The sequence below is a fragment of the Orycteropus afer genome, unplaced genomic scaffold, assembly GCF_000298275.1.
Source record: "Orycteropus afer afer isolate SDZICR_OR568_19922 unplaced genomic scaffold, OryAfe1.0 scaffold00504, whole genome shotgun sequence".
NCBI lineage: Eukaryota > Metazoa > Chordata > Mammalia > Tubulidentata > Orycteropodidae > Orycteropus > Orycteropus afer.
This window is the reverse complement of record NW_006922091.1, coordinates 386,319-393,268: the sequence shown is the minus strand read 5'-3', so window position 1 is coordinate 393,268 and position 6,950 is coordinate 386,319.

Sequence of the window (6,950 nt, the reverse complement as noted above, 5' to 3'; positions counted from 1 at the left end):
AGATTAGAGGAGGTCAGAACATGTGGCCTCCTTGCCGTTTTTGCAAGGGGTATGTCACACCTTTCTAGTCGTCGGTGTCTGGTATGTCCTTGTGGTTCCCCGCAAGTGGAGCCTGTTCTTAAGTCCCTGGAATCTGGGAGAATGCTGTCCCTTTAAATATCCAAAATGGTCAAACCGCTTGTAAACATTCAAAATGGCTGTATCCTCCAGACAGACAAAATTCCATAGTTTTGCCCTCCTTCCTCTTTGCTACTTCTCTGTTTATTCACCAGCCACTAGAGCAGTCCTCTGTGCACTCCCTGGCTAGCAGAGCTCTCAGCAGGAGTAATTCTGAATTATTGTCTACCCTCTCTTCAAGTTCCTCAGTAGCTTGCAGAGGTAACCTGCTATGGTGAACTGCTGCATATCAAACCCCTTAATGGCTTCCCTCTTTTCCCTGTCTCATTTGTCTACCTCCTTACCAGTGTTTCTTGTGATCACTTCCCAAAGAAATGATTACTTACACTCAAAGCCTTGTCCACATTGGGGAAATCTAACTAAAGACAACACTCTGAGACAGAAAGATCCTTCTGTCTTCTGGATGTCTACATAATTTCCTCTTTACAAGTCACTTAGCAGTTGCTTTTTCTTACCATCAACAGTATTTGTTAACTATATGTCTGGTACTCTTCTAGGCATTGAAGATAGTGTAGTGATCAAGACTAGAAAGATTTTGCCCTCCGTGTGCTTTCTAATGGTGGAAGAGAGTGATACAAGCCAATATATTTTAACAAAATATCATCATACATTTGAGTGGTGGTCACTGGCCAATCCATTTGGTTTGTTGATTTTATAATGCTCTATCTTTTTACAAGTAACATTTTAGTTTCCTTCAGATAGTTTTTTTTTTTTTTTTTAAGGAGACTTGATGATGCAGTGGTTAAAGCCCTGGGCTACTAACCAAAAGGCCATCATTTCAAACCCACCAGCTGCTCAATTAGAGAAGGATGTAGCAATCTGCTTCTATAAATACATGTTGTTGCTTTTGTTGTTGTTATGTGCCATTGAGTCAGACCTGACTTATAGCGACCCCTCCTTGGGTTTCCGAGGCAGTATCACTACGGGAGTAGATTGCCCCATCTTCCTTCCGAGGAGTGGCTGGTGGGTTTTGAAATGCCAGCCTTCTGGTTAGCAGTCAAGTGCCTTAGCCACTATGCTACCAGAGCTCCCCTATAAATACATACAGCCTTGGAAATCCTATAAGGCAGTTCTGCTCTATCCTATAGGGTCGCTATGAGTTGCAATCTACTCAATTGCAGTGGGTTTTGGTTTGGTTTTTCAGACAGTTTTTAATTAAGTTGATAAAGCTTGTGCTCTAGATCAAGAACAATTTTTAAAATATTGAAAAGATAAAGCTATGGGCCAGTAAAATCTTATCAATTGATTAAAAGGTAACTTGCAGTGTCCAGCATACATCTCCATGGGGACTAAGCAATAATGACCATATAGAGATGATTAAATTAATGCTAATGTTTCCTGGAACACCTGAAACACTTTACTGATAGTTGTATGCTTATGGTATTACTTAAATTTTACATTTTCAACTCTGTAATTAGATTTTCACTTTAAGAGATTGAAAACTATATTTAATTTACCACTACAATATCTAGCAGAGTTGTCTTTAAATAGGCCCATTGTAGGTATTCATTAAGTGTTTTTGAAAGACTGGACACTTTAATAAAATTCATATCAAGATCTAAAAATGTATAATTTGGTCTATTAGGAAATTTAAAATTGATAGATTACACTCAATTTGTAATGCAGTTTATGTTTATAGAAAACCATAATGTATAATACAGTTCTTTAAAATATATATGGTTTATTTTCTTATTTGAATCTCATCTACTTTCAAATGATTTTGGCACAAAACAAACTGTTTTAAATTATGCTAAATTCAATAGCACATTAAAAAAATAGACAAGCTTAGAGAAACATAAGGAGTTTATGTCACCAGATTTCTCAGATGACCTCATTAGTACTGCTGGGCACAGAACTTGGCTTATTTTCCTGGCATCTATGGAAAAAAAGGAAACAAACTGAGCTAAGTAATATTCATGTCTGATATAAAAAGCATAACAATTCCTCTGCATGGACAAATTTTTTCTTGGAGATAAATTTAGTGAGACATATCATGGAAATTTTTGTATAAGGGGCATTCTGTATAGTTAGTAATGTCTTCATTTTTGTTTATATCAAAGGAATAAAAACACATCAAATGGAGAAGTTTTATTTGGCTTCTTATGAAGACTGAGAGCAGAGCATTAAATCAGAAAGCATAATAAATAATCCAGTTAAGGCATTTCTATGGAGTCCTGATGTAATATAGATACCTACATCTCAAGAATCTATTATTCTCATATGCTCATATTACAAGGTATAACTCCAAAAAAAAAAAAAAAAAAGTCAGCCATCAAAAACCCTATGGCACAGTTCTACTCTAATACACATGGGTCACCATGAATCAGAGTTAACGCAACAGGACTGGACTGGAAAATTGTTGCCTTTGACAACTTTAGCCATCAGATGTGAAGGGGCAAATTGATTATTGTGCTATAATTCTAAAACTTATGTTCATAGTCCTTCCTGAATGAAGACCAACTGACTTTATCATAGATGGGACTAGCAGGGGCCTGTTTACAGAGCCAACATTCTCTCTGTAAAACAACACGTTGCCGTGGAGTTGGATCTGACTCATAGCGACCCCTCCTTGGGTTTCCCAGGCGATATCACTATGGAAATAGATTGCCCAAACTTCCTTTCGAGGAGTGGCTGGTGGGTTTGAACTGCCAGCCTTCTGGTTAGCAGTCAAATGCCTTAGGCAGTATGCCACCATTTTGTACATTCTCATTGACTCTTAAGAATTCTGATAACATGGAAGAAAGTATGTGGGTTGAAAACATGGAGAGAGTATTGACTGCCTTTATAGTCCTAAGAACAATGTGATTTTCAAATGAATTTCCTCTATAGTCAAATCCACCAACTTTCTTGCTAGCCTAATGCACCTTTGTGTTGGTGAATGAATTAATGTTTACCTTTTCTCATTTAATCTTGTACTGGTTGTGATGGTTAATTTTATGTGCAAATTTTATGATGCCCAGTTGTTTCGTCAAACATTAATCTAGGTGTTGCTGTGAAGATATTCTGTAGATATGATTTATGTTTACCATCAGTTGACTCTAAGTAAAGTAGATTACTTTGTTAATGTGTGTGAGCCTCCTCCAGTAAGCTGAAAGCTTTAAGGGCAAAAACTGAAATTTCCTGGATAAGAAGAAATTCTGCCTCAAGACTGTAACATAGACATCTTGTTGAAGTTTCCAGCCTGCTACCTGAACTACAGATTTTTTACTTGTAAGCTCCCACAATCATATGAGTCAGTTACTTAAAATAAATCTCTCTCTCTCTCTCTCTCTCTCATAAACTATTTTTAGTTAGAAGATGTAAGTTTAATTAAAATAAATAATCAGAGAATAGTTGTATCCATCATATATGATAAATTGTAAACATTTTGGTAGCAACGAATCTTCTCTGGAGATTTTTATTAGTGCTGTGACTGATAAAATATTCTACAGTGGCTAACTTCTCCAGATAAAAGCTCTTGAATTTACAAAACATCGGTTTATAGTATATTGAGCAGATGTTTTGGTCAGTAGCAGTTATTTAAGCTTCAATTCATTTAGTAATTCGTAAAAAACAAGAATATGAAGCTTCTGTTATTCTCTTGCCATGACACACTGAGACAATGTCTCCTCCAAATGGAGCTCATATTTTCGTGTTCCCAACAACAAATACACACTATCTCTTTGAAATATTTTCTGACCCCAATAAATCATCCAATGTTTTTTATTTTGTTTTCACCATTTCTTTTTCTCTTTACTTCCTCCCTCCCTCCCTCCCTCCCACCCACCTTCCCTCATTTCCTTTCTTCCATCTTTCTTTCTTTCTTTCCTTCTCTCCCCTCCCCCCTTTCTCTTTCCATATGATGCAGCAAATATACATATAGGGACAACTATATTAGTTATCAAAGTAATAGTTATCATATTGACCAATTCTGTCATTTTTTAGTCAAAAGATAGATATTAGAGGCTTCAAAATTTTTACTATTGATAGTCCATAAGTAAATACAACTTAAAAATTAAAATGTTAAATGAGTGATCTCAAAGCTCCTTGCAATTTGAGCTCTTTTCTCACAACTTTACCACTCAGTTATATTTGTGATGGCAATCAGGGTGAATAATATTGATGCTCAAAATAAGATAGAGGCCAAAATGCTTAATTTCAGTGTAAAGATATCAATTTCTAATATGGATACTTATAAAAGGTTACCATGAGCCAGGCAGTGTGTTCAGTTCCCTATATGAATAATTTTATTTGGTTCTTAAAAGCAAACTATGAGTTACTGTTTATAATTCTTTTTAAGGGAATGTGAAACTAAGGCTTATATGGTTTAAATAAATTACATAAGTGCACAGAACTGAAAGTGATAGAGCCTCAAATGAACCCCAAAACCAAACCACTGCTATCGAATCATTTCCAACTCATAGCAACCCTCATTGAATTTCCAAGACTGTAAATCTATGTGGAAGCAGATTGCTTCATCTCCCTTCCATGGAATAGCTGGTGAGTTTGAACTGCTGACCTTCTGGTTAGCAGCCAAACGCCTTAACCACTACATCACCAGAGCTTCTTAAGTTAGTCTAAATTTAAACCAATTGATTCTACTGGTAAGCCATAATCTCAAAAGAGCTAATTATTAAGTAATTATTTTGGTATTTGTTTGAGAAAAATATCCCTTAGACCTTTTCCATTAACCTCATTAAATTTCAGTGATAAGTTAGAGATTTCTTCCTAAAAACCAAAAACCAAACTCACTGCTGTCAAGTTGATTCTGACTCATAACATACCCTCCTTTGGTTTCCAAGGAGATATCTCTATGGAAGCAGATTGTCCAATCTTCCTTCTGAAGAGCGGTTGGTGGGTTTGAACCGCCAGCCTTCTGGTTAGCCATCAAATACCTTAGGCACTATGCCACCAGAGCTCCAGATTTCTTCCTAAGGAAGAAAAAAAAAAAGATTTCTATTGTTACAGAGCAAAGATGGAAAAGTCTCTCTGAAATTAAAAGTAAAAACTTTTACTGAGGGGTAAGGCATTTTGTATTTACAGACCCTCTGAATTTTATACATTGAACACCAATGATTCAAGACCAGATGAGTAGTTGGATGACATTAAGTATATCAAACATGAAAGCAAAATACCATTAAAAGATGAGAAAGGAAGAAAATACCAAAATAGATGTCAGAAGAGTCTCCAAACTTGCTCTTGAATTAAGAGTAGCTAAAGTGAATTGAAGAAATGATGAAATAAAAGAACTGAACAGAAGGTTTAAAAGGGTGGCTCTAGAAGACAAAGTAAATATTGTAATGAAATGTGCAAAGACCTGGTATTAGAAAAGCAAAAGGGAAGAACACTAGGTATTTCCTAAGCTGAAAGAACTGAAGAAAAAATTCAAGCCCTGATTTGCGATATTGAAGGATTTTATGGCAAAATATTGAATGATGCAGGAAGCATCAAAAGAAGATGGAAGACTACACAGAGTCACTGTACCAAAAAGAATTGGTCGACATTCATTCACTCCAGGAGGTAGCATATGGTCAAGAACCAATGGCATTGAAGGAAGAAGTCCAAGCGGCACTGAAGGCACTGGCATAAAAACAAGGCTCCAGGAACTGATGGGATACCTATTAAGATGTTTCAACAAACAGATGCAGAACTGGAGGCACTTATTTGTTTATACCAAGAAATTTGGAAGACAGCTACCAGGCTAACTGACTGGAAGAGACTGATATTTGTGCCCCTTCCATAAAAAGGTGATCCAACAGACTGTGAAAATTATTGAACAATATCATTAATATCACATGTAAGTAAAATTTTGCTGAAGATAATTCAAAAATAGTTTCAGCAGTATATTGACAGGGAAGTTTCAGAAATCCAAGCTGGATTTAGAAGAGGACATGGAACTAGAGATAATATCATTGTTGATGTAAGATAGATCTTGGTTGAAAGCAAAGAATACCAGAAAGATGCTTACCTGTGTTTTATTGACTATACAAAGAAACCTGTCTGTGGATAACAACAAATTATGGACAACGTTTTGAAGAGTGGGAATTCTGGAACATTTAATTGTGGTTATGAAGAAACTGTACATAGACCAAGAGGCTGTGGTTTGAACAGAACAAGTGAATACTGAAAGGTTTAATATCAGGAAGGACAGGTGTCAGGGTTGTATTCTTTCAACATACATATTCAAGCTGTATGCTGAGCAAATAATCTGAGAAGCTGTACTATATAAAGAAGGTTGTGATGTCAGGATTGGAGAGAGACTCATTAACAACCTGCAATATGCAAATGACCCAGCCTGCAATATGTAGATGATACAACCTTGCTTGCTGAAAGAGGCCTTGAAGTACTTACTGATGAAGATCAAAGAGGACAGCCTTCAGTATGGATTACATCTCAGCATAAAAGACTTTCACAAGGCATACAGCTTCTAAGAATCAGAGTCAGGAATTCAATTTGCTGATACTCTGAAAGGCCAGGCTTGAAAGCATGAATGAATTCTCCTCTTTCATTGATTATAAGATGCACATTGTTTCTTCATTTTAATATCTGAAAAAATTGGATGATATATATTTTTTTCTTTTTTAGTGGAACGTAAAGTTATGGTGCTGCTGTAATCAATGACATTTGGTGTAGTGCCTAAGGCATTTGACTGCTAACCAGAAGGCTGGCCATTCAAGCCCACCAGCCACTTCTCGGAAGGAAGATTGGGCAATCTACTTCTGTAGTGATACTTCCTCAGAAACCCAGGGAGGGGTCGCTGTGAGTCGGGATAGACTCAACGGCAATGAACAGAG